Source organism: Leuresthes tenuis, unplaced genomic scaffold (genome assembly GCF_036924035.1).
Source record: "Leuresthes tenuis unplaced genomic scaffold, fLeuTen1.0.hap1 SCAF_15, whole genome shotgun sequence".
NCBI classification, from domain to species: domain Eukaryota; kingdom Metazoa; phylum Chordata; class Actinopteri; order Atheriniformes; family Atherinopsidae; genus Leuresthes; species Leuresthes tenuis.
Window position 1 is genome coordinate 9,232,505 of NW_027325369.1, and position 16,109 is coordinate 9,248,613.

Genomic DNA, 16,109 nt, shown 5'->3' on the forward strand with positions numbered 1-16,109 from the left:
AGACCATACATGATCAAAACAGGGAGCGGAGGTGGTTCAGCTGCAAGAAGGTGTGAATGTCCGACTAAAGTTTAAATATATTAACAAAAGCGGGAGGAGAGGTCTTCGGATGAGAGTGGTTGAGAATTTCCAACCATAATCTATAAAATGCGGTGAAAAAAAAGGTGTGATAGAACACTAAAAGGTGGAGCGGAAGTGTTCGGCTGCAAGAAGGTGTGAATGTCCGACTATATTTGGTGAAAAGCAGGTGAAGCAAGGTCTGAATGCCCAACCTTACATCATCAAAAGCGAGATCAGAGGTGTTTGGCTGCATGAAGGCCATAGTTTGCCAAAAGCGGGTAAGCTGCGAATGACCGACTAAATATCAACAAAAGGTCTTCGGATGCAAGTGGGTGTGAATATCCCACCATACAAGTATGGTGGAGAGGAAGCTGTGAACAGCCGACCATAGTTGGCAAAAAGCGGGTGAGAAAAGGTGCGAATGTCCAACCATACATGATCAAAACAGGGAGCGGAGGTGTTTGGCTGTGACAAGGTGTGAATGTCCACCCAAAATTAATGAAAAGCGGGCAACAAGTAGGTTTGAATGCCCAACCATACATCATCAAAAGCAGGAGTGGATGTGATCGGCTACAAGAAGGTTTGAATGTCCGAGCATAGTTTGTAAAAAGCGTGTAAGAAAAGGTTCGAATGCCCAAACATACACCATCAAAAGAGGGAGAGGAGGTGTTCCGCTGTAAGAAGGTGTGAATGTCCGACCATAGTTTGTAAAAAATGGGAAAGAAAAGGTTAAAATACCCGACTGTACACAATCAATAGCGGGAGCGGATGTGTTTGGCTACAAGAATGTGTGACAGTCCGACCATGGTTTGTAAAAAACGGGTAAGAAAAGGTGCGAATGCCCGACAATGTATTATCAAAAGAGGGAGCGGAGGTTTTCGGCTACAAGAAGGTTTGAATGTCCGACCATAGTTTGTAAAAAGCGGGTAAGAAAAGGTTAAAATACCCGACTGTACACAATCAATAGCGGGAGAGGAGGTGTTCAGCTGCAAGAAGGTGTGAATGTCCACCCATAATTACTGAAAAATGGGTAAGAAAAGGTGCGAATGCCCAACCATACATTATCAAAAGCAGGTGTGAATGTCAGATCATAATTTGCAAAAAGCTGATGAGAAAGGGTGAGAATGCCCGACTATACACCATCAAATGCGGGAGCGGAGTTGTTCGGCTGTGAGTAAGTGTGAATCTCCGACCATAATTGCTGAAAAATGTGTTAGAAAAGGTAAGAATGCCGGTCCATACATCATCAAAAGCGGGAGAGGTGGTGTTCGGCTGCAAGTAGGTGTGAATGTCCAGCCATAATTACTAACAAACGGGTAAGAAAAGGTAGTATTGCCAGACCATACATGATCAAAACAGGGAGCGGAGGTGGTTCAGCTGCAAGAAGGTGTGAATGTCCGACTAAAGTTCAAATATATTAACAAAAGCGGGAGGAGAGGTCTTCGGATGAGAGTGGTTGAGAATTTCCAACCATAATCTATAAAATGCGGTGAAAAAAAAGGTGTGATAGAACACTAAAAGGTGGAGCGGAAGTGTTCGGCTGCAAGAAGGTGTGAATGTCCGACTATATTTGGTGAAAAGCAGGTGAAGCAAGGTCTGAATGCCCAACCTTACATCATCAAAAGCGAGATCAGAAGTGTTTGGCTGCATGAAGGCCATAGTTTGCCAAAAGCGGGTAAGCTGCGAATGACCGACTAAATATCAACAAAAGGTATTCGGATGCAAGTGGGTGTGAATATCCCACCATACAAGTATGGTGGAGAGGAAGCTGTGAACAGCCGACCATAGTTGGCAAAAAGCGGGTGAGAAAAGGTGCGAATGTCCAACCATACATGATCAAAACAGGGAGCGGAGGTGTTTGGCTGTGACAAGGTGTGAATGTCCACCCAAAATTAATGAAAAGCGGGCAACAAGTAGGTTTGAATGCCCAACCATACATCATCAAAAGCAGGAGTGGATGTGATCGGCTACAAGAAGGTTTGAATGTCCGAGCATAGTTTGTAAAAAGCGTGTAAGAAAAGGTTCGAATGCCCAAACATACACCATCAAAAGAGGGAGAGGAGGTGTTCCGCTGTAAGAAGGTGTGAATGTCCGACCATAGTTGGTAAAAAACGGGTAAGAAAAGGTTAAAATACCCGACTGTACACAATCAATAGCGGGAGCGGATGTGTTTGGCTACAAGAATGTGTGACAGTCCGACCATGGTTTGTAAAAAACGGGTAAGAAAAGGTGCAAATGCCCGACAATGTATGATCAAAAGAGGGAGCGGAGGTTTTCAGCTACAAGAAGGTTTGAATGTCCGACCATAGTTTGTAAAAAGCGGGTAAGAAAAGGTTCAAATGCCTGACTATACACCATCAAAAGCGGGAGCGGAGTTGTTCCGCTGTAAGACGGTGTGAATGTCCGACCATAGTTGGTAAAAAGCGGGTAAGAAAAGGTTAAAATACCTGACTGTACACAATCAATAGCGGGAGCGGAGTTGTTCGGCTACAAGAAGGTGTGAAAGTTCAACCATGGTTTGTAAAAAGCTGCTAAGAAAAGGTTCAAATGCCTGACTATACACCATCAAAAGCGGGAGCGGAGGTGTTCCGCTGTAAGACGGTGTGAATGTCCGACCATAGTTGTTAAAAAGCGGGTAAGAAAAGGTTAAAATACCCGACTGTACACAATCAATAGGGGGAGCGGAGTTGTTCGGCTACAAGAATGTGTGACAGTCCGACCATGGTTTGTAAAAAGCTGGTAAGAAAAGGTTCGAATGCCCGAATATATACCATCAAAAGCGGAAGCGGAAGTGTTCGGCTGCAAGAAGGTGTGAACGTCCGACCAAAGTTTGTAAAAAGCAGTTAAGAAAAGGTTCGAATATCCAACCAAACATAATCAAAAGCGGGAGCAGAGCTGTTCGACTGCAAGTAGGTGTGAATGTCCAGCCATAATTACTCACAAACGGGTAAGAAAAGGTAGTATTGCCAGACCATACATGATCAAAACAGGGAGCTGAGGTGGTTCAGCACCAAGGTGTGAATGTCTGACTATAGTTTGTAAAAAGCGGGTAAGATAAGGTGCGAATGCCCGACAATGTATGATCAAAAGAGGGAGCAGAGGTTTTCGGCTACAAGAAGGTTTGAATGTCCGACCATAGTTTGTAAAAAGCGGGTAAGAAAAGGTTCAAATGCCTGACTATACACCATCAAAAGCGGGAGCGGAGATGTTCCGCTGTAAGACGGTGTGAATGTCCGACCATAGTTCGTAAAAAGTGGGTAAGAAAAGGTTAAAATACCCGACTGTACACAATCAATAGCGGGAGCGGATGTGTTTGGCTACAAGAATGTGTGAAAGTCCGACCATGGTTTGTAAAAAACGGGTAAGAAAAGGTGCGAATGCCCGACAATGTATGATCAAAAGAGGGTGCGGAGGTTTTTGGCTACAAGAAGGTTTGAATGTCCGACCATAGTTTGTAAAAAGCGGGTAAGAAAAGGTTTAAATGCCTGACTATACACCATCAAAAGCGGGAGCGGAGGTGTTCCGCTGTAAGACGGTGTGAATGTCCGACCATAGTTGGTAAAAAGCGGGTAAGAAAAGGTTAAAATACCTGACTGTACACAATCAATAGGGGGAGCGGAGTTGTTCGGCTACAAGAAGGTGTGAAAGTCCAACCATGGTTTGTAAAAAGCGGGTAAGAAAAGGTTCGAATGCCCGAATATATACCATCAAAAGTGGAAGTGGATGTGTTCGGCTGCAAGAAGGTGTGAACGTCCGACCAAAGTTTGTAAAAAGCAGTTAAGAAAAGGTTCGAATATCCAACCAAACATAATCAAAAGCGGGAGCAGAGCTGTTCGACTGCAAGTAGGTGTGAATGTCAGATCATAATTTGCAAAAAGCTGATGAGAAAGGGTGAGAATGCCCGGCTATACGCCATCAAATGCGGGAGCGGAAGTGTTCGGCTGTGAGTAGGTGTGAATGTCCGACCATAATTGCTGAAAAATGTGTTAGAAGAGACTAGAATGCCGGACAAGACATCATCAAAGGCGGGAGCGGAGTTGTTCGGCTGTGAGTAGGTGTGAATCTCCGAGCATAGTTTGTAAAAAGGGGGTAAGAATAGGTTCGAATGCCCGAACATACACTATCAAAACAGGGAGCTGAGGTGGCTCAGCTGCAAGGTGTGAATGTCTGACTATAGTTTGTAAATAAGGTGCGAATGCCCAACAATGTATAATCAAAAGAGGGAGCGGAGGTTTTCGGCTACAAGAAGGTTTGAATGTCCGACCATAGTTTGTAAAAAGCGGGTAAGAAAAGGTTCAAATGCCTGACTATACACCATCAAAAGCGGGAGCAGAGGTGTTCCGCTGTAAGACGGTGTGAATGTCCGACCATATTTGGTAAAAAGCGGGTAAGAAAAGGTTAAAATACCCGACTGTACACAATCAATAGCGGGAGAGGAGGTGTTCAGCTGCAAGAAGGTGTGAATGTCCACCCATAATTACTGAAAAATGGGTAAGAAAAGGTGCGAATGCCCAACCATACATTATCAAAAGCAGGTGTGAATGTCAGATCATAATTTGCAAAAAGCTGATGAGAAAGGGTGAGAATGCCCGACTATACACCATCAAATGCGGGAGCGGAGTTGTTCGGCTGTGAGTAAGTGTGAATGTCCGACCATAATTGCTGAAAAATGTGTTAGAAAAGGTAAGAATGCCGGTCCATACATCATCAAAAGTGGGAGAGGTGGTGTTCGGCTGCAAGTAGGTGTGAATGTCCAGCCATAATTACTAACAAACGGGTAAGAAAAGGTAGTATTGCCAGACCATACATGATCAAAACAGGGAGCGGAGGTGGTTCAGCTGCAAGAAGGTGTGAATGTCCGACTAAAGTTCAAATATATTAACAAAAGCGGGAGGAGAGGTCTTCGGATGAGAGTGGTTGAGAATTTCCAACCATAATCTATAAAATGCGGTGAAAAAAAAGGTGTGATAGAACACTAAAAGGTGGAGCGGAAGTGTTCGGCTGCAAGAAGGTGTGAATGTCCGACTATATTTGGTGAAAAGCAGGTGAAGCAAGGTCTGAATGCCCAACCTTACATCATCAAAAGCGAGATCAGAGGTGTTTGGCTGCATGAAGGCCATAGTTTGCCAAAAGCGGGTAAGCTGCGAATGACCGACTAAATATCAACAAAAGGTCTTCGGATGCAAGTGGGTGTGAATATCCCACCATACAAGTATGGTGGAGAGGAAGCTGTGAACAGCCGACCATAGTTGGCAAAAAGCGGGTGAGAAAAGGTGCGAATGTCCAACCATACATGATCAAAACAGGGAGCGGAGGTGTTTGGCTGTGACAAGGTGTGAATGTCCACCCAAAATTAATGAAAAGCGGGCAACAAGTAGGTTTGAATGCCCAACCATACATCATCAAAAGCAGGAGTGGATGTGTTCGGCTACAAGAAGGTTTGAATGTCCGAGCATAGTTTGTAAAAAGCGGGTAAGAAAAGGTTCGAATGCCCAAACATACACCATCAAAAGAGGGAGCGGAGGTGTTCCGCTGTAAGAAGGTGTGAATGTCCGACCATAGTTGGTAAAACACGGGTAAGAAAAGGTTAAAATACCCGACTGTACACAATCAATAGCGGGAGAGGAGGTGTTTGGCTACAAGAATGTGTGACAGTCCGACCATGGTTTGTAAAAAACGGGTAAGAAAAGGTATAATTGCCTGACTATACACCATCAAAAGCGGGAGCGGAGGTTTTCGGCTACAAGAAGGTTTGAATGTCCGACCATAGTTTGTAAAAAGCAGGTAAGAAAAGGTTTGACTGCCCGAACATACACCATCAATAGCGGGAGCGGAGTTGTTCGGCTACTAAAAGATGTGAAAGTCCGACTATGGTTTGTAAAAAGCGGGTAAGAAAAGGTGCTAATGCCCGACAATGTATGATCAAAAGAGGGAGTGGAGGTTTTCGGCTGTAAGAAGGTCTGAATGTCCAACTATAATTTGTAAAAACCGGGTAAGAAAAGGCTTGAAAGCCCGACTATACACCATCATAAGCGGGAGAGGAGGTGTTCAGCTGCAAGAAGGTGTGAATGTCCACCCATAATTACTGAAAAATGGGTAAGAAAAGGTGCGAATGCCCAAACATATATCATCAAAAGCAGGAGTGGATGTGTTGGGTTACAAGAAGGTTTGAAAGTCCGACCATGGTTTGTAAAAAACGGGTAAGAAAAGGTGCGAATGCCCAACAATGTATGATCAAAAGAGGGAGCGGAGGTTTTTGGCTACAAGAAGGTTTGAATGTCCGACCATAGTTTGTAAAAAGCGGGTAAGAAAAGGTTCAAATGCCTGACAATACATCATCAAAAGCGGGAGCGGAGGTGTTCCGCTGTAAGACGGTGTGAATGTCCGACCATAGTTGGTAAAAAGCGGGTAAGAAAAGGTTAAAATACCTGACTGTACACAATCAATAGCGGGAGCGGAGTTGTTCGGCTACAAGAAGGTGTGAAAGTCCAACCTTGGTTTGTAAAAAGCTGCTAAGAAAAGGTTCGAATGCCCGAATATATACCATCAAAAGCGGAAGCGGAGGTGTTCAGCTGCAAGAAGGTGTGAACGTCCGACCAAACTTTGTAAAAAGCAGTTAAGAAAAGGTTCGAATATCCAACCAAACATAATCAAAAGCGGGAGCAGAGCTGTTCGACTGCAAGTAGGTGTGAATGTCCAGCCATAATTACTCACAAACGGGTAAGAAAAGGTAGTATTGCCAGACCATACATGATCAAAACAGGGAGCTGAGGTGGTTCAGCACCAAGGTGTGAATGTCTGACTATAGTTTGTAAAAAGCGGGTAAGATAAGGTGCGAATGCCCGACAATGTATGATCAAAAGAGGGAGCGGAGGTTTTTGGCTACAAGAAGGTTTGAATGTCCGACAATAGTTTGTAAAAAGCGGGTAAGAAAAGGTTCAAATGCCTGACTATACACCATCAAAAGCGGGAGCGGAGGTGTTCCGCTGTAAGACGGTGTGAATGTCCGACCATAGTTGGTAAAAAGCGGGTAAGAAAAGGTTAAAATACCCGACTGTACACAATCAATAGGGGGAGCGGAGTTGTTCGGCTACAAGAAGGTGTGAAAGTCCAACCATGGTTTGTAAAAAGCTGGTAAGAAAAGGTTCGAATGCCCGAATATATACCATCAAAAGCGGAAGCGGAGGTGTTCGGCTGCAAGAAGGTGTGAACGTCCGACCAAAGTTTGTAAAAAGCAGTTAAGAAAAGGTTCGAATATCCAACCAAACATAATCAAAAGCGGGAGCAGAGCTGTTCGACTGCAAGTAGGTGTGAATGTCCAGCCATAATTACTCACAAACGGGTAAGAAAAGGTAGTATTGCCAGACCATACATGATCAAAACAGGGAGCGGAGGTGGTTCAGCTGCAAGGTGTGAATGTCTGACTATAGTTTGTAAAAAGCGAGTAAGATAAGGTGCGAATGCCCGACAATGTATGATAAAAAGAGGGAGCAGAGGTTTTCGGCTGCAAGAAGGTCTGAATGTCCACCCAAAATTCCTGAAAAATGGGTAAAAAAAGGGTGCGAATTCCAAACCATGCATCATCAAAAGCAGGAGTGGATGTGTTCGGCTACAAGAAGATTTGAATGTCCATCAATAATTGCTTTAAAACATGAAAGAAAATTTTCGAATATCAAACCGCACATGATCATAAGCGGGAGAGGAGTTGTTCAGCTGCAAGAAGGTGTGAATGTCCACCCATAATTACTGAAAAATGGGTAAGAAAAGGTGAAAATGCCCAACCATACATCATCAAAAGCAGGAGTGGATGTGTTCGGCTACAAGAAGGTTTGAATGTCCGACCATAGTTTGTAAAAAGCGGGTAAGAAAAGGTTCGAATGTCCGAACATAGACCATCAAAAGAGGGAGCGGAGGTGTTCCGCTGTAAGAAGGTGTAAATGTCCGACCATAGTTGGTAAAAAGCGGGTAAGAAAAGGTTAAAATACCCGACTGTACACAATCAATAGCGGGAGCGGAGTTGTTTGGCTACAAGAAGGTGTGAAAGTCCGGCCACGGTTTGTAAAAAGCGGGTAAGAAAAGGTTCGAATGCCCGAATATATACCATCAAAAGTGGAAGTGGATGTGTTCGGCTGCAAGAAGGTGTGAACGTCCGACCAAAGTTTGTAAAAAGCAGTTAAGAAAAGGTTCGAATATCCAACCAAACATAATCAAAAGCGGGAGCAGAGCTGTTCGACTGCAAGTAGGTGTGAATGTCAGATCATAATTTGCAAAAAGCTGATGAGAAAGGGTGAGAATGCCCGGCTATACACCATCAAATGCGGGAGCGGAAGTGTTCGGCTGTGAGTAGGTGTGAATGTCCGACCATAATTGCTGAAAAATGTGTTAGAAGAGACTAGAATGCCGGACAAGACATCATCAAATGCGGGAGCGGAGTTGTTCAGCTGTGAGTAGGTGTGAATCTCCGAGCATAGTTTGTAAAAAGGGGGTAAGAATAGGTTCGAATGCCCGAACATACACTATCAAAACAGGGAGCTGAGGTGGCTCTGCTGCAAGGTGTGAATGTGTGACTATAGTTTGTAAATAAGGTGCGAATGCCCAACAATGTATAATCAAAAGAGGGAGCGGAGGTTTTCGGCTACAAGAAGGTTTGAATGTCCGACCATAGTTTGTAAAAAGCGGGTAAGAAAAGGTTCAAATGCCTGACTATACACCATCAAAAGCGGGAGCAGAGGTGTTCCGCTGTAAGACGGTGTGAATGTCCGAACATATTTGGTAAAAAGCGGGTAAGAAAAGGTTAAAATACCCGACTGTACACAATCAATAGCGGGAGAGGAGGTGTTCAGCTGCAAGAAGGTGTGAATGTCCACCCATAATTACTGAAAAATGGGTAAGAAAAGGTGCGAATGCCCAACCATACATTATCAAAAGCAGGTGTGAATGTCAGATCATAATTTGCAAAAAGCTGATGAGAAAGGGTGAGAATGCCCGACTATACACCATCAAATGCGGGAGCGGAGTTGTTCGGCTGTGAGTAAGTGTGAATCTCCGACCATAATTGCTGAAAAATGTGTTAGAAAAGGTAAGAATGCCGGTCCATACATCATCAAAAGCGGGAGAGGTGGTGTTCGGCTGCAAGTAGGTGTGAATGTCCAGCCATAATTACTAACAAACGGGTAAGAAAAGGTAGTATTGCCAGACCATACATGATCAAAACAGGGAGCGGAGGTGGTTCAGCTGCAAGAAGGTGTGAATGTCCGACTAAAGTTCAAATATATTAACAAAAGCGGGAGGAGAGGTCTTCGGATGAGAGTGGTTGAGAATTTCCAACCATAATCTATAAAATGCGGTGAAAAAAAAGGTGTGATAGAACACTAAAAGGTGGAGCGGAAGTGTTCGGCTGCAAGAAGGTGTGAATGTCCGACTATATTTGGTGAAAAGCAGGTGAAGCAAGGTCTGAATGCCCAACCTTACATCATCAAAAGCGAGATCAGAGGTGTTTGGCTGCATGAAGGCCATAGTTTGCCAAAAGCGGGTAAGCTGCGAATGACCGACTAAATATCAACAAAAGGTCTTCGGATGCAAGTGGGTGTGAATATCCCACCATACAAGTATGGTGGAGAGGAAGCTGTGAACAGCCGACCATAGTTGGCAAAAAGCGGGTGAGAAAAGGTGCGAATGTCCAACCATACATGATCAAAACAGGGAGCGGAGGTGTTTGGCTGTGACAAGGTGTGAATGTCCACCCAAAATTAATGAAAAGCGGGCAACAAGTAGGTTTGAATGCCCAACCATACACCATCAAAAGAGGGAGCGGAGGTGTTCCGCTGTAAGAAGGTGTGAATGTCCGACCATAGTTGGTAAAAAACGGGTAAGAAAAGGTTAAAATACCCGACTGTTCACAATCAATAGCGGGAGCGGATGTGTTTGGCTACAAGAATGTGTGACAGTCCGACCATGGTTTGTAAAAAACGGGTAAGAAAAGATGCGAATGCCCGACAATGTATGATCAAAAGAGGGAGCGGAGGTTTTCGGCTACAAGAAGGTTTGAATGTCCGACCATAGTTTGTAAAAAGCGGGTAAGAAAAGGTTCAAATGCCTGACTATACACCATCAAAAGCGGGAGAGGAGGTGTTCGGCTACAAGAAGGTGTGAAAGTTCAACTATGGTTTGTAAAAAGCTGCTAAGAAAAGGTTCGAATGCCCGAATATATACCATCAAAAGTGGAAGCGGAGGTGTTCGGCTGCAAGAAGGTGTGAACGTCCGACCAAAGTTTGCAAAAAGCAGTTAAGAAAAGGTTCGAATGCCCGAATATATACCATCAAAAGCGGGAGCAGAGCTGTTCGACTGCAAGTAGGTGTGAATGTCCAGCCATAATTACTCACAAACGGGTAAGAAAAGGTAGTATTGCCAGACCATACATGATCAAAACAGGGAGCTGAGGTGGTTCAGCTGCAAGGTGTGAATGTCTGACTATAGTTTGTAAAAAGCGGGTAAGACAAGGTGCGAATGCCCGACAATGTATGATCAAAAGAGGGAGTGGAGGTCTTCGGCTGCAAGGTCTGAATGTCCAACCATAATTTCTAAAAACCGGGTAAGAAAAGGCTCGAAAGCCCGACTATACACAATCAAAAGCGGGAGCGGGAGGTTTTCAGCTGCAAATCCTTCACTCAAACCAAGTGAAAACTGCTTTGTCCTTCATATTTATCAATGTCTAGATTTACTTCAACAAAGAACAACATTGTATTTTGCAGTAGTAGAACGAGCAACACTTGAAGGAACAGGAATCCGAGAATAAGCTTATTTTCATACGTTCTGCATGATTTGGGATTTTATGTATAAAATGAATTCCTTTACTCAAACTATGTTAAAACTGCTTTGTCCTTCATATTTATCAATGTCTAGATTGACTTCAACAAAGAACAACATTGTATTTTGCAGTAGAAGAAATAGCAACACTGAAGGATCAGGAATCCGAAAACAAGCTTATTGTCATACGTTCTGCTTGATTTGGGATTTTGCTATAAAATTAATTCCTTCACTCAAACAAAGTGGAAACTGCTTTGTCCTTCATATTTATCAATGTCTAGATTTACTTCAACAAAGAACAACATTGTATTTTGCAGTAGTAGAACGAGCAGCACTTGAAGGAACAGGAATCCGAGAATAAGCTTATTTTCATACGTTCTGCATGATTTGGGATTTTATGTATAAAATGAATTCCTTTACTCAAACTATGTTAAAACTGCTTTGTCCTTCATATTTATCAATGTCTAGATTGACTTCAACAAAGAACAACATTGTATTTTGCAGTAGAAGAAATAGCAACACTGAAGGATCAGGAATCCGAAAACAAGCTTATTTTCATACGTTCTGCTTGATTTGGGATTTTGCTATAAAATTAATTCCTTCACTCAAACAAAGTGGAAACTGCTTTGTCCTTCATATTTATCAATGTCTATATCGATTTCAACAAAGAACAAGGCTGTATTTTGCAGTATAGGAAAGAGCAACACTGGAGGATCAGGAATCCGAGAATAAGCTTACTTTCATGAGTCCTGCACGATTTCGGATTTTCCTATAAAATGAATTGCTTTGCTCAAATCAAGTTAAAATTGCTTTGTCCTTCATAGTTATCCATGTCTAAAATGTATCAAGCATAAAGTTCCTCATATTACCCTGAATGAGAAAGAAGCATCCCTTTGGTTGAGCAATACGTTCCTTTTGCGGAGTTATGCATGATTTCGGATTTTGCTATAAAATTCATTCCTTCACACCTTTTTTTTCACCGCATTTTATAGATTATGGTTGGAAATTTCAACCACTCTAATCCGAAGACCTCTCCTCCCGCTTTTGTTAATATATTTGAACTTTAGTTGGACATTCACCCCTTTTTGCAGCTAAACCACCTCCGCTCCCTGTTTTGATCATGTATGGTCTGGCAATACTACCTTTTCTTACCCGTTTGTGAGTAATTATGGCTGGACATTCACACCTACTTGCAGCCGAACACCACCTCTCTCGCGTTTGATGATGTATGGACCGGCATTCTTACCTTTTCTAACACATTTTTCAGAAATTACGGTCGGAGATTCACACCTACTCACAGCCGAACAACTCCGCTCCCGCATTTGATGGTGTGCAGTCGGACATTCTCACCCTTTCTCATCAGCTTTTTGCAAATTATGATCTGACAGTCACACCTACTTGCAGTCGAAAAGCTATGCTCCCGCTTTTGATTATGTTTGGTTGGATATTCAAACCTTTTCTTAACTGCTTTTTACAAACTTTGGTTGGACGTTCACACCTTCTTGTAGCCGAACACATCCACTCCTGCTTTTGATGATGTATGGTTGGGCATTCGCACCTTTTTTTTACCCATTTGTCAGGAATAATGGGTGGACATTCACACCTTCTTGCAGCTGAACACCTCCTCTCCCACTTATGATCATGTGCGGTTTGATTTTCGAAAATTTTCTTTCATGTTTTCTAGCAATTATTGATGGACATTTAGACCTTCTTGCAACTGAACACCTCCGCTCCTGCTTTTGATCATACCTTGTCAGGCATTCGCACCATGTCTTACCCGCTTTTTACAAACTTTAGTCGAACATTTACACCTTTTTGCAGCCGAACACCACCTCTCTCGCTTTTGATGATGTATGGTCTGGCATTCTTTCCTTTTCTAACACATTTTTCAGCAATTATGGTCGGACATTCACACCTACTCAGAGCCGAACACCTCCGCTCCCGCATTTGATGGTGTATAGTCGGGCATTCTCACACTTTCTCATCAGCTTTTTGCAAATTATGATCTGACATTCACACCTGCTTTTGATAATGTATGGTTGGGCATTCGCACCTTTTTTTTACCCATTTTTCAGGAATTATGGGTGAACATTCACACCTTCTTGCAGCTGAACACCTCCTCTCCTTCTTATGATCATGTGCGGATGATATTCGAAAATTTTCTTTCATGTTTTAAAGCAATTATTGATGGACATTCAGACCTTCTTGCAGCTGAACCACTCTGCTCCCGCTTTTGATGGTGTATAGTCGGGCTTTCGAGCCTTTCCTTCCCGGTTTTTACAAATTATGGTTGGACATTCAGACCTTCTTGCAGCCGAACACCTCCGCTCCCTCTTTTGATCATACATTGTCGGGCATTAGCACCTTTTCTTACCCGCTTTTTACAAACCATAGTCGGACTTTCACATCTTTTAGTAGCCGAACAACTCCGCTCCCGCTATTGATTGTGTACAGTCGGGTATTTTAACCTTTTCTTACCCGCTTTTTACCAACTATGGTCGGACATTCACACCTTCTTACAGCGGAACACCTCCGCTCCCTCTTTTGATGGTGTATGTTCGGGCAGTCAAACCTTTTCTTACCTGCTTTTTACAAACTATGGTCAGACATTCAACCCTTCTTGGAGCCGAACACATCCACTCCTGCTTTTGATTATGTATAGTTGGGCATTCGCACCTTTTCTTACCAATTTTTCAGTAATTATGGGTGTACATTCACACCTTCTTGCAGCCGAACACCTCCGCTCCCTCTTTTGATCATACATTTTCGGGCATTCGCACCTTTTCTTACCCGCTTTTTACAAACCATGGTCGGACTTTCACACCTTTTAGTAGCCGAACAACTCCGCACCCGCTACTGATTGTGTACAGTCGGGTATTTTAACCTTTTCTTACCCGTTTTTTACCAACTATGGTCGGACATTCACACCTTCTTACAGCGGAACACCTCCGCTCCCTCCTTTGATGGTGTATGTTCGGGCATTCGAACCTTTTCTTACCCGCTTTTTAAAACTATGGTCAGACGTTCAAACCTTCTTGTAGCCGAACATATCCACTCCTGCTTTTGATGATGTATGGTTGGGCATTCGAACCTACTTGATGCCCGCTTTTCATTAATTATGGGTGGACATTCACACCTTGTCTCAGCCAAACACCTCCGCTCCCTTTTTTGATCATGTATGGTTTGACATTCGCACCTTTGCTTACCCTCTTTTTATACTGATTGCTCAAGATTAAGTTGTTCTTTCTCAAACTACAAAATTTTTTTAATTGTTGAAACTTGATTTGAAGTGGATAAATAAGGAAGACAAACAGTTTTAAGTCAGGCTGATAGCAATTAATTTTATAGCAAAATCTGTATTTCGTCATTTGTCGAGAGATGCTTATTGCTGAAGAAGTTCTTTCTCATTCTACAAAGTACAACGTTGTTTATCATTGAAACTTGATTAGACATGAATAAATATGAAGGACAAAGCAGTCTTAACTTGGTTTGAGTTAAGGAATTCGTTTTATAGGAGAATCCGAATTTGTGCATAACTCGTAAAATAGAGCTTATTTTCGGATTCCTGAAGAATGAGTCTGGTTCTTTCTCATAATACAAAGTTTGTTGTTTATTGTTGAAACTTCATCAGACCGTTAGATATAGTCGGACTCACCTCGACGCACGGCTTGGGATCTGGAACCAGTACTCTTGAGAGGGGTTGGACTCTCTTCCACTCTGGAGTTGCCCGTGGTGAGAGGCGCAGAGCAGGTGTGGGCATACTTATTGCCCCCCGGCTGTGTGCCAGTACATTGGGGTTTACCCCAGTGAACGAGAGGGTAGCCTCCCTCCGCCTTTGGGTGGGGGGACGAGTCCTGACTGTTGTTTGTGCCTATGCGCCAAACAGCAGTTCAGAGTACCTACCCTTTTTGGAGTCTCTGGGGGAGGCACTGGAGAATGCTCCTACCGGAGACTCCCTCATTCTGCTGGGGGACTTCAATGCTCACGTGGGCAATGACAGTGAGACCTGGAGGGGTGTGATTGGGAGGAACGGCCCCCCCGATCTGAATCAGAGTGGTGTTATGTTGTTGGACTTCTGTGCCAGTCATAGACTGTCCATAACGAACACCATGTTCAGGCATAAGGGTGTCCATATGTGCACTTGGCACCAGGACACCCTTGGCCGCAGTTCGATGATCGACTTTGTGGTTGTATCATCGGACTTGCGGCCGTATGTCCTGGACACTCGGGTGAAGAGAGGGGCGGAGCTGTCAACTGATCACCACCTGGTGGTGAGTTGGCTCCGCTGGTGGGGGAGGATGCCGATCAGACCTGGCAGGCCCAAACGTATTGTGAGGGTCTGCTGGGAGCGTTTGTCAGAATCCCCCGTCAGAAGGAGCTTTAACTCCCACCTCCGGCAGAGCTTCAACCATATTTGAGGTGGGGGACATTGAGTCCGAATGGGCCATGTTCCGTGACTCCATTGCCGAGGCAGCTGGTCGGAGTTGTGGCCGTAAGGTGGTCGGTGCCTGTCGTGGCGGCAACCCTCGAACCTGCTGGTGGACACCAGTGGTGAGGGAAGCCGTCAAGCTGAAGAAGGAGTCCTATCGGGCCTTTTTGGCCAGTGGGACCCTGGAAGAAGCTGATAGGTACCGACGGGCCAGACGGGCCACGGCTTCGGCAGTTGCTGAGGCAAAAACTCGGGCCTGGGAGGAGTTCGGTGAGACCATGGAGAACGATTTCCGGACGGCCTCGAAAAGATTCTGGTCCACCATCCGGCGTCTCAGGGGGGGGGAGCGGCTCACAGTCAACACTGTTTACAGTGGGGACGGGGCTTTGCTGACCTCAACTAGGGATGTTGTGAGTCGGTGGGGGGAGTACTTCGAGGAACTCCTCAATCCTACCAACACGTGCTCGGAAGAGGCAGAGTCGGAGAGCTCGGAGACGGGGCCTCCCATTTCTGGGGCTGAGGTTGCCGAGGTGGTTAAAAAGCTCCTCGGTGGCAAGGCCCCGGGGGTGGATGAGGTCCGTCCTGAGTTTCTCAAGGCTCTGGATGTTGTAGGGCTGTCTTGGCTGACACGCCTCTGCAGTATCGCGTGGACATCGGGGACAGTGCCTCTGAACTGGCAGATTGGGTTGGTGGTCCCCCTCTTTAAAAAGGGGGACCGGAGGGTGTGTTCCAACTATAGGGGTATCACACTCCTCAGCCTCCCTGGTAAGGTCTATTCGGGGGTATTGGAGAGGAGGATCCGTCGGATAATCGA